This window comes from Ochotona curzoniae, unplaced genomic scaffold (genome assembly GCF_017591425.1).
Source record: "Ochotona curzoniae isolate NIBS_2020 unplaced genomic scaffold, NIBS_Ocur_1.0 scaffold_2453, whole genome shotgun sequence".
In the NCBI taxonomy this organism is placed as follows: Eukaryota; Metazoa; Chordata; class Mammalia; order Lagomorpha; family Ochotonidae; genus Ochotona; species Ochotona curzoniae.
In genome coordinates this window covers 9578296-9590707 of record NW_024467094.1, presented here as the reverse complement: position 1 = coordinate 9590707, position 12412 = coordinate 9578296, and positions in this window count along the sequence as shown.

The following is a 12412-nucleotide window of genomic DNA, read 5'->3' as shown; positions in this document are numbered from 1 at the left end:
AAGACCAATCACTCTTAAGCTCTAGCGTAGGGTCCCTCAGGGCTCATAGTCAGAAGAACACGGACTAGCAGTTTTAAAGATTTATTTATGTAGTTGCAGAATGGCAGAAGCAGGGATCCTGAGAGATTTTCCATCTGCTGGTTCACTCCCCAAATGACCACCACAGCCAGTTCTGAGCCTGGGAGCCAAGAAGGAACACTCCCTTGGTACCCCCCCCATGGGTAGCAGGGACCCAGGTATTTGGGTCATCAGTTGCTGCCTTCCCAGGTGCACCAGCAGGGAAGCTGAGTGGTTGAGACTTGAGCCAGCGAGAGGGTTCCGCAGTCCCAAGCCATTTCGGATTATATGCAAGTTACCCATGGGGGAAATGTTCCAGTTGCCTGGTCATCTGTGTGAGGCAGGAGGTGTCATGTGCTGTTCCTTCTGGGAGCCCTGTTCCTTGGGGCTGGGCTGACCATTTTTTTCCCCAACAAGTTCCTTCACCTGTATTTTGTTGAAGTGTAGTAAGTCTGACTGAATGGATTTGTCTATTTCCCCAGAGTGAGCCGTTAGCCAGAGCGAGATGGGCTTCAGCTGTCTCATAGCTGATGGCTTTTTTCTCTCTTTTTTCTTTTTTAAGAGTTTTTAAATTTTTTTTTATTGCAAAGTCAGATATTACAGAGAGAGGAGAGACAGAGAGGAAGAGTTTCCATTCGATGATTCACCCCCGAAGTAACTGCAATGGCTGGTGGCGCGCCGATCCCAAGCCAGGAGCCTCTTCCAGGTCTCCCACGCGGGTGCAGGGTCCCAAGGCTTTGGACCGTCCTCGACTGCTTTCCCAGGCCACAGGCAGGGAGCTGGATGGGAAGCGGGGCTGCAGGGACTAGAACGAGTGCCCATATGGGATCCCAGTGTGTTCAAGAGGAGGACTTTAGCCACTAGCCCACCGTGTCGCCTCTCCCCTTTCTTTTCTTTTTAAGGCAAGCACAGGGCTCAGGGCACTTGGTGCATATGACCCAGCCCAAGCTGGTGTCCGGGCCAGGTGTTTAGGGAACAGTGTGTGAAGGGCAATGGCTTTTTCAAAGGTGTGAACTGATGAAACCAGGGTCGGGGCGGGCACGGGGCAGGGAGCTGTAACTGGAGGGGGCAGGGAGCTGTAACTGGAGGAGCCTCTGCCTTTGTGAGCAGGTCTACAGGGCGCCAAGCAGTTGGAGAGAAGAGGTAAAATGCTGACTCAGCACAGCTGCTTAGAGTAGGACGGCTTAGCAAGCCAGCGAAACCAGCGCTGGTTCCAGCCTCTGCTGCCGGCCGGCCGGCGACCAACTCACCCCGTGACTTGCCTCCTCACTCCCCCCACCCCCGACTCTGTTCTTGTGGCTGCGTGATTGGCCCCCTTGCTAAAAGATACGTGCACATCTGGTGTGAACACTCCTGAGCCATGTTCTTTGTCTTACTTACAAGAAAAATACTTGAAAGGTGGGCGTGGGGAGTGTCTCCCAGCCACTGGTTCACCAGACACCAGCAACTGCGAGGGCTGGGCCAGGCAGGTACTCCATCTGGGTCTTCCACGTGGGTGGCAGGACCCAATCCCCTGAGCCATCACCTGCTGCCTCTTGTAGGGTGCACGTGAGCAGGACACGGGTGGAAACTGGACACTGACTCAGGATGCTGGCATCCTAAGTGCTGGCTTTCTTGCTGCTCCGACTCCCCACCCCTTTCTAGCTTTTCAAATCCAATTTGGGCTTGCTTTGAAAACCTTGATCTCTATCTCTTTGGCGTCTGGATTTGCAGGGACACCAAATCACCCTGTGAGTTCTCTGTGACAGCACATTTAAAACCTCAAGGCCTGCCTCTTCCCTAGAAAGCACCAACCAAGGAAAGGCGTTGGGGCAGAGTGGGACCGGGAAGCCTGCCTTGTCTGTGGTCTTCAGGCAGCTGGAGGGAGCAGGTCCCAGCAGGTGCAACATGAGCAGTGGGGCGAGTGTTATAGCCAATGGAACTGGAAGATGTCAAAGTTACATCTGAGTCCACCCACATCGCTGAAGTTGGAAGTTGATCCACCTTCTTGCTGCCATGTGGATAGGGCAAAAGCCAGATTTTTTTAAAAAAAAACTGTCCAGTTTTTAAGACTTATTTACTTGAAAGGCAGTGTGTGTGTGTATGTGTGCACGTGTGTGTGTGTGTGTGTGTGAGAGAGAGAGAGAGAGGGAGGGAGAGAGAGAGAGAATTTTCCATTATTTCATTTCCCAACAGCTGAGGCTTGGTCAGCCTGAAGCTAGAAGCCAGGAAATGCACCCAGGTGGGTGCAGGGCCCCAAAAACTTGGGCCATCCTCTGCTGCTTTCCCAGGCACATTAGAAGGTAGCTGGATGGGAAGTGGAGCAGCTGGGACTTGGACTAGCACTCTGCTATGGATGCCAACACATGTGCTGTACCACAGTACCATCTCCAGAATTCAAGTTCCTTTCCTAGTTCAAAAGCCAGTGGAGCAGGTACAGTGGCTAGTCCTCTGTTCCGTGGCGCTGTCTATATCCCATATAGGTGCAAGTGTGAGTTCCAGCTGTTCCACTTCTAATCCAGCTCCCTGCTTATGTGCATGGACTCAGCCGACTGCAGACTGAGAACTTCCAGTGACAAAAATTGTGCTTGTACTGAATGCAGCTTTTCCTTATCTTTATCTCTGCCATCTGTGGTGTCTGAGGCATCACAAGTAATCCACAGCTGACAAGGCATACGTGAGAGCCCCTGGCCTGCAGGTGGTACACACTCCATGAAGTTGGCAGCTCTCGCCCTGCCAAGGCAACTGCAGGTGGACCTCGGAATTCCATAAATCCATCACACGCTAGTTTTTATGTTTGTAACCTTGCGTGGCCGGCAGATGACACGAGAGAGATCTTACGGCCATTGGTGGAGAAAAGGGTCCTACCACTGTACGGAGCAGGGAGTGAGGATTGTAGGCAAATCCAACGCCGCCCAAACCAGGGCATCCCGGGCAGGTTTTGGTGCTGGCTCCGAGGAAGGCTGCAGCTGAGTCCCGCACTTTGCCCTCCGCACGCCGCAGCGGGTTCCTTCTCCTCCGGCCGGGGTCTCCCGAGAGAGCACGCGGAGGACATGGCTAACGTTTCTCCGTGACAACCAGGGGGCGTGGTCGGGGCGAGAGTGCCCAGCTGAAGCGGAACCCCGGCTGTCAAGCGCTGCTAACTTCCTCACAGCGGTTGTACCGCTCTACGCGCCCACCACGGACAGGGCAGGGCTTCCGTCTCCTCCCCGCTGGTGCGAGTTGTCAGATTTCTGAATTGTCCGGCTGATACATGATGGACGGTTTCAGGGTAGTTTCAATGTGTATTTCCCTAATGGGTGAAGATGAGCATATTTACACGTTTGCCAAGCATTTGTGTATACATTTTTCCTATAAAATTCTTCGTGTTCTCTTTTTCCCTTTGGTTTTAAATATGTATTTAAGAGAGCAAGAGAGGTCCCTTTCAACTAGCGGTTCGCTCCCCGGAATGCCTCCAACGACCAGAGCTGGGCCAGGCCAAGGGCCAAGGAGTCCACCCAGGTCTCCTGAAGGGCTGGCAGGAACCCAGGCCCTTGGACCCTGGTCTGCTGCTTGCCCGGGGCAGGAAGCTGGGTGAGAAGCCAAGGAGCCAGGATCCAACCTGGAGTTCTGGTATGGCATGTGGGCACTACAAGAAGTGGCTTGACCCGCTGCCCCACATGCCAGACTGATTTTTAAAATGTTTATTTGTTTTCTCAGACTTTTAAGAACTCTTGAGCTACTAGGAAGACATCCGTGCCCTTGGCTCCCAGCTCTCACTGTCCATGGGCGGGGACCTTCCCTGGCTCCGCCCCTGCTGCCTGCAATGCCGCTTCCAGGCTGTTGTCACTCCTGCCCAACTCTGTCTTTCCTCTAGATTGGGACAGATGGCTCTTTTAAAAGAATGTACACCTGACCCCATTACCTTCCTCTCTGCAAGCACTCCCACGGTCCCTGGATAAGTAGTCCTGAGAGGGTCTCCATCGGTTGCAAGTTTGAGATCTTAGCCCCAAAGCACTGTGACCCTGCATCGGACCAAGGCTAATGTTGGCATCACCCAGGAAGGTGCCAGCCACATTCCCTTCCTTCGTCATCATAGGGTCAGAAGTGACAGAAAACCCAAGTGTGGTCAGAAAGAGGAGACAGTGGGAGCAGGGTCCCAAGGCTTTGGCCCGTCCTCCACTGCTTTCCCAGGCCACAAGCAGGGAGCTGGATGGGAAGTGGAGCTGCCAGGATTAGAACTGGTGCCCATATGGGATCCCATGTGAGAGACCTGGAGGAAGTTCCTGGCTCCTGGCTTTGGCACAGTACAGCACTGGCTATTGCGGTCACTTGGGGAGTGAATTATCAGACGGAAGATCTTCCTCTCTCTCTCTCTCCTCCTCTTTGTATACCTGACTTTGCAATAAAAATAAATAAATCTTTTTTTTTAATTTTAATTTTTTTTTTAATTGGAAAGGCGGATATACAGAGAGGAGAGACAGAGAGGAAGATCTTCCATCCGATGATTCACTCCCCAAGTGAGCGCAACAGCCGATACTATGCCGATCCAAAGCCAGGAGCCTCTTCTGGGTCTCCCATGCGGGTGCAGGTTCCCAAAGCTTTGGGCCGTCCTCGACTGCTTTCCCGGGCCACAGGCAGGGAGCTGGAAGGGAAGCGGGGCTGCCGGGATTAGAACCGGCGCCCATATGGGATCCCGGGCGTGCAAGGCGAGGACCTTAACCACTGTGCCACCGGGCCGGGCCCCAGAAAAATAAATAAATCTTAAAAAGAAAGAAAGAAAGTAGCAAGGACCTCCCCTGCCCCTCGGCCAGAAATGCTGCTGTGAATCTCTGCTTTTGTCAAAAAAAGCAAGGCCCACAACAGGGAGCAGGCTGTGGCTTCCCTGCAGGCGTGGGAAGCCACAGATGTTCAGGAGGGCAGGGCTTCCACACGCTGCCCCCAGTCCAGGCCTTGTACATGAAGGGCCTTGTCCCAGAGTGGAGGAGCTGGCTGGACCAACCCCTCAGGCGCGGGAGCTAATCAGACAATGTGGAAAGGAGCCGCCCTCAACCATCCAGGGGCCTCGGCGAGCAGCCTGGGGACAAAGAGGGGTTTGTTCTCTCTTCTGCTTGGCCAACCCTGGGGACCACACCCGCCAGCTTCCCCTGCCCGTGTGACCATTGTGCCACATTTGGGCAGATCTGCCAGACCACTGACTTTGCCTTAGAAAGGGGCGCTGACCTAGGCAGAGTGGGGTTTGGTGTGTAACTTACCGCATCAGGGGGTCGGCTCTCCCGGGCAGCTCATGATAACATCCCTGGCAGGATGTCCCTCCCTCCCACTGGCCCAGGCCCACTGGGATAGGGCCAGATTCTCCACGTCCTCCCTGTCCCCCACAAGCGGCAAGACCAGCCCGAGGTCCGCCGACACCTTGCGCCCCACCCCCAGGGCGGATGATCCTGTTACTTTATCCGGAGGAGCGCCGAAGGGTGAAGAGCAGTATTTTCGGCCCATGAGGCTCGCAGTTGCTGTATCAAGTGTCTCTCAGAGGTTGTGTGTTTCGCGACAGGTGTGTTTTTATTGGGGAAAACAAAAATCACAGATGGACTTTAGAGGGCTGGGGACCCTCTCTTGCTCTAGCCCTGCCCCCCAGTGTCACCCACAGTGAGGGCAGTCGCCATGCCCATAGCAGAAACCGGGCTTCTGGGCTTCATGGTGAGCAGCGTCCTTGGATGGTGCATAGCGGGTCCCCTGTGCATGAGAGCTCTGTCGGGCCAGGGATGGCCCGGAGAAGGAGCCCAGTGGGAGCAGAACTGGATGGAGTCTTTGCTAAGATCGCCCTTTGCCTGTGTGGATCAGACATTTTCTTCCTCTCCATTTGAGAGGAAAAGAGAGAACATATTCTCGTCTTCTAGTGTCCTCCCTAAAGGCTTACAGTGGCTGAGCCTGGGAGTCAAGAATGCAATCCAGGACCTGTGTTGTAGCACAGCACATAAAGTTGCCACTTGTAGTACTGACATCCCAAATGGACGCTGCTTCAAATCCCGACCACTCCATTTCCCATCCAGGTCCCTGCTAATGCTTCTGGGAAAGCAGCAGAGGATGGGCTAAGTGTGTGGGACCCCGCACACATGGGAAACCTGGAGGAGTTACTGGTTCCTGATCAGCCCAGTTCTGGCCATTGTAGCCACTTAGGGAGTGAACCAGTGGGCGGAGGGTTTTTTTTTTTCCTCTCTGTAAAATCTGCCTTTCAAATAAATAAATACAGATAGTAAAAGCAAGAATGCAATCCCTGTCTCCCACATGAGTGGCAGGAAGTCATTGCTTGAGACGTCTTGGCTGTCTCAAGCACACAGCTGGGGGCCAGTCAGGCATGGAACATGCTGCTACGGGATGTAGGACTCTCCGCCAGTGTCCTAGCTGCTGGGCCACACGGCTTTCTAAATGTCCCTTCTTGTGTCTAACATTTGTTTTATAGCAACACAATGTGCAACCCTCTAAACGCTGCTCATTATTGCCTGTAGACATAGCTGATACATGTGTACAGACTGGCAAGTCAGGGGTACTCGGAGACACACTGAAAGGTGCAGGCCCCTCCCCTCGCTAGCCTTACCAGTCCTGTGCCAGGATGAAGGGGCGTGGCCTGGAGAAGCCTTGTGCGTGCAAGGCACATGTTTTCACGGGACTCACACAAAGTCCCGGGGGCAGCAGGCAGCCCATGGAGTCCCCGGGGGCGGCTGCGGTGCCCAGCACGCGGAGTTGTCATGAGGCTCCATGAGCCACCACAAACACACCTCACTTTGTGTCTTAGCACCCAAGTGTTAAGTACCTTAGCATGACTTAGTGCTCCAGCAGTAGTAGTAATCACAGTTATTCTTATCCTTTCGGAATGAACTTGACCGAGGCCTTTGGGGACCTCCGTGAATGGCTGACCATCCAATGCTGCGCCCTGAAGGTCCTGCCTGGGAGGCTTGGTGGCGCTCAGAGGTCTGTGGACTCTGTGTGGCCCGAGGGGGGGGGGACCCCTGGCTCCAAGCCCCCGGGACACTGTGTGTAACTGACATAGACGTGGCGTCAGCTCAGCGTGGAACATTCTTGTTTCCTGGCGCGAGCATCCTGGCACACAGTCACTTTGCGTCCACTCCAGCCCATACGTCTTTCTCAACATGAAAGCCGCTCTTGAGCCTAGATTCCAGTTCCAGCTTTGCCACCTCCGCCTTGGTTCGCAGACTCTGCCTGCTTTGAATCTGGGCATCTCACTGATGAGCCCACGTTCCCCTGGGGAAAGTCCTCAACTAACTACTCCCTCACCCGCCCCGGGGCCTTAGCTTCCCCACCTGTGAAATGGAGGTGACAGACACAGGGCCAGGCACACAGGGCTGCCGCAAGATGAAATCATCTATATAAAGAGCCCTTCCTGGTACTCTGAGTTCCAAACTGTCACCGCTTTGGTCGCTCCCGGTTTAAACCGCCCCAACCCCTGCACGCTGCAGCTCCCAGCACAAATGCAGAGGAGGCCTCTCAGGGGACGCAGCATTTCCAAGGGCTGAGGCAGAGGAAATGTGATCGCCCCGATTTTGTTTGTGGCGGTGATTCGTTCACATGGCAACCAGGCAACACAGAGCAAGCCTGCCTCTCTCCAGCAACTTTTAAAAACAGCGTGCAGATATAAACAGCAAAACAATAGAAACTTCCAGAGCAGTTTTGTGTCATTTATGAAATACTGGGGGGTGAAGATGGCATCCGGTGTCTGTTTTTGCTGTTGTTAACACAAATTGGAAAAGCAGTTACAGATTCCCTTGTTCCACTCCTGGGTCCCTCAGTGCCATAAACTAGTCACGTTACTGCCCTCTAGGGGAGAGTGATTTCCTCGCGCTTAGATCCTGGCTTAGGATTTGGTATTAAAACATCTTTTAAAGACAACTATGTAGGGCCCAGTGTGAGAGCTCAGTGGATAAATCCTTGCCTTTCACATGCTGGAATCCCATATGGGCATTAGTTCGTGTCCTGACTGCTCCTATTGCCATCCAGCTCCCTGCTTGTGGCCTGGGAAAGCAGTGAAGGACGGTCCAAAGCTTTGGGACTCTGCACCCACGTGGGCAACCCAGAAGAGGCTCTATGGATCAGCACAGGTTGGCCATTGCAGCCAACATGGGATCCCAGCATGTGTGAGGTGAGGACTTTAGCCACTAAGCTACCATGCCAGGCCCCACTGACTGATTTCAAGCTCCTGGAATGCTGGACCATTTGGGGGTGGGGTCGTGGGAGTGGGGGTGCTGTTTGCACCATGGTTGTCCTGACTGGCATGAGCAAGGAAGGATTCCCTTTTCCCCACATCCTCACCAACACTGATGATCCTGAACCCAGAGGAGGAGCTCCCACAGGGCAGTTCCGATGGACATGGCCCTGACGTGATATCGACCATTTTTTCACTTACCCATCATCCCTGTGCATGCCTCCCTTGGGGAAAGGTCTGGTTTGGATCTACTCTCCGTTTTAAAGTTGGTCACTAATTTGCGTGACTGCTTGAGTGCTGCACGCAGCCTGGAGAGAATCCACCCTCGTAACCTGTCAGCTGGGCAGTGGGCCACCATCTTCCCCTGCTGCGGCTTGTCTCTGCTCACTGCAGGGTCTGCTGGAGTCCCCCCTCTGTATACCTGTGCTTCTGGGGTCTCGCCATACAATCCTTGCCCCTCTCAATGCCCTGAAATGTTTACCTCCATGGTCTCTCCTGTTTCTACAGACCCCATGATCATTCACCATGTTACTCTTCCTGATTCATCCAGATTTCATAGCATTCTTTAGAAATCACTTGTTATTTAATTCTCACTCTGGAATGGCAGATGGGCATGGCTTTCTCTCCGAGCCTGACTTCCTGCAGAGCTCTTCTGTGGGAGATGAGAAGATACTCAGCGGCTGGTGTGGTGGTATAGGTAAATCCACTGCCTGCAGAGCCGGTATCCAGTATGATCACCAGTTCAAGTCCTGGCTGCTCCACTTCTGATCCAGCTCCCTGCTAATGCACCTGGGAAAGCAGCAGAAGATGGCACACATTTTTGGTCCCCTGCACCCACGTGGGAGATGCTGAAGCTTCTAGTTTCAGATGGACTCACCTTTGGACACTGCGAACCTTCGGGAAGTTAACCAGCACTTTCAAATAAATGAATCTTTGGGGCTGGTGCAGTGGTATATCAAGCTAACCCTCCATCTGCGGTGTTGGCATCCCAAACGGGCACCAGGTTGGTGTTCCAGCTACTCCAATTCCCACACAGCTCCCTGCTGATGGTCTGGGAAAGCAGTAGATGACCCAAATCCTTGAGATCCTGTGAGAGACCCAAAAGAAGCTCCTGGCTACTGGCGTTGGAGTGGTTCAGTTCTGGTCATTATAGTGATTTGGGAAGCGAACCAGTGGGTGGAAGATTCTGTCTCTCCTTCTCTCTCTGTAAAATCTGCCTTTCCAGGCTGGTGTGGTAGCCTAGTGGCTAAAGTCCTTGCCTTGCATGTGCCGGGATCCCATATGGGCACTGGTTCGTATTGCAGCTCCTCCACTTCCCATCCAGCTCCCTGCTTGTAGCCTGGGAGGGCAGTAGGGGATGACCCAAAGCTTTGGGACTCTGAACCCACGTGGGAGACCTGGAAGAAGCCCTGCAATCCTGGCTTCGGATCAGCACAGCTCTGGCCATTGCAGCCACTTGGGGAGTGAACCAGTGGATGGAAGGTCTTTCTCTCTCTCCTTCTTTCTGTAAATCTGACTTTCCAATAAAAAGAAATATTTTTACGAAATAAATCCTTAAAAAAAACCTGGAGTCTACTTTCACATTAGGATTCAGAAACTCAGGCCTGGTGAGGACAGCAGGTTCCACTGGGGGTGGGGGGGCATAGATCCCAAAGAAATGGCTTAGAATTGTCCTTCTGTGCCAACCTCTCTCCAGCCAGACCTGCCAAAGGGGATCAGATTATCCTACCCAAATGCACCACATCCTGGGGCTCTGCCGAGCCATCAAGGGAAGAGCAGCAGGTGGGGGAAGTTCTCTGCTCATTTGCTGAAAAGCAGGACACACATTTCCTCTGGAAATACGCCCCTCTTGACCAGGAAGAGGACACGAGGTCACACTGTTAGTGAGGAGGGGTCACACTGAAGCAAGTTCTAACAAGGTTCTCCTACACAGACCGTAGTGGAAACAGCGCTTCTCTTTCCTTGCAGAAACATCTCTCTCAGCTTAGGGGCTTCCCCAGCCATCTGTCACTCCCATGAGCCCAACTGGCTATTTCTTCATAAATGATCATGTATCGTTCAAGTGGTACGTGAACGATCAAATCTAACCACCGAGTCTTCATTTCTCTTGGGGACGTTCCCACGCATGTAATCATAGGAATGCCCACAACAGCTGCGTGCCTCTTCTGCAAATCTGTCGCTGCTTTCATCCACAGGACCATACAGGGGCCCTGGGAGAGCAGAGGATGAGCTTTCGCTTCCCTTTGAGGCTGGGTGTGGAGGTGATGATGACAGGTGCGGCAAGTGGGCGGCAGCCTGCATCCCACCTCCGGGATGGGAGGTGCCTCAGCCTTCAGTCTTCCTACCACACCTGAGCCAGCAGCTTCAGCCACTGTGCCTGACAGATGACAGAAGACAAGCCGGCCACACAAAGAGCTCCGTGCACTCTCCACCTTCTTGACTTTCAGGCGGCTTTATGCTCCTCTGAAATGTTCCTCCCCTAGGGTGAAATCTAAGCTGGCTTATCCTCAGGGTACCCGGGGCCAGTGGTGATGGGTGAGCCACAGGGCACTCCGCGTCTGCTCCCTAAAACACAAGGGGTCTATTCAACAGAAGGGCAGCCACAGTACAAAAAGCTATTCTTGTGTCAGATCAGCAGAGGGCACGGGTCCAAGCGCAAGGACAATCTTCAGATTTAACATTCCGTTTCCTGTGGAAAGGTGAGCCACCAGGGAAGACCACTGATGGGGTGCAGTGGGCATGGGGCCCTGACGACGCAGCGTTTCCCCAGCTCAGCTTCTGTTTCAGCAGCTTGGCAGGCGGGGGGTGGGCGGCAGGGGCGGTGCCCTGGGACCCCCCAGCCTTCAGCAGGCCAGGCACCCCCATCAGGGAGTCCAAGTGGATTTCTGAGAAGCACTGCAGGGGGTCTCAGGCTGACGTCACCCAAACTATCAGCAGAAGCCCGGCCTTGCCGGATCATAAAAGTGGAAGAAAAATATTTACACTTTTCAGCATCTGTCCTGTTTGATGGGTGTTTTCAAACAACGCACATATGTTTAGAATCCTCAACTACACTTTTAAACACAACATTAAGAAGCGGTTGTGGTTTACGTGATGAGTAAGCCCTTTATTGACATGTAAGGCAAGGACCGACGCGGGATCAACATACACTCCTTATCCCAGAGCCATTACACACTCATTTTGTAACAGTGATTACACAATCACAGCTTAAAAAAATATTTGAAGAGCAGAGAGATCGTGACAGAGAGATCTTCCACCTGCTTGTTCCCTCCCCATTGTGGAGTTTGGGCCAGGCCAAAGCTGGGAGCCTGGACGTCCGTCTGGGTCTCCCACGTGGGTGGCTGGGACCCAGCTACGGGAGCCCGCACCTGCCACCTCCCAGGCTGTGCCTTTGCTAGGCGCTGGGACGGGGAAGGAGAACTGGAACTTGAGCTAAGGCCCCCTGCCTCCTGGGACCTGGCACTGTCCCAGATGCGTGCCAGACGCCCTCTGGGTCTAATCTTAAGATTCTCATCACAACGTCAGGGATCAAACACGTGCTCCAATGCCTGGCTTTTCCCAGGGTCCACTACCCCCTCCTGCCTTTAGAAACTGGGCCTTCTGATTCTGAGCTCAATGAAGCCACCACAAAGAATGGCAGACTATACCTCAGGGTAACATTACTGTGATAAAACCTGCTAATTATGAACTTCACGGGCCGGTGCTGTGGCATACGAGGTAAACCTGCCACCTGCAGCATGGGCATCCCATGAATGCAGGTTCAAATCCCGGCTGCCTGTTAAAGTGCCTGGGAAAGCAGTGGAGGATGGCCCAAGTGCTGGGGCCCCTGCACCCACATGGGAGAGGCAGAGGAAGCTTCTGGTTCTGGTCTGGCTCAGCTTTGGCTGTTGCAGCCATCTGGGGGTGAACCGGCAATGAAAGACTGCCTTCTCTATCTCTCCCTCTCACTCTAACTCTGTTTTTCAAATAAGTCTTAAAGGAGGAGGAGGAAACACCAAGTGGAAACGTTCCCAATTGTGGCGTTTAGAGTGAGGTCTCTGGGAAGTGAGAAAATTGGATTTGGTGTTTGGGCTGGTGGAGCCCCCTGGTGGTTCCTAATGATAAAGACAGACAGAAGGTGTATGCTGTGTGCCCATCTCTGTATTAAAGATTCATTTATTACTTTCTGTTTGAAAGGCA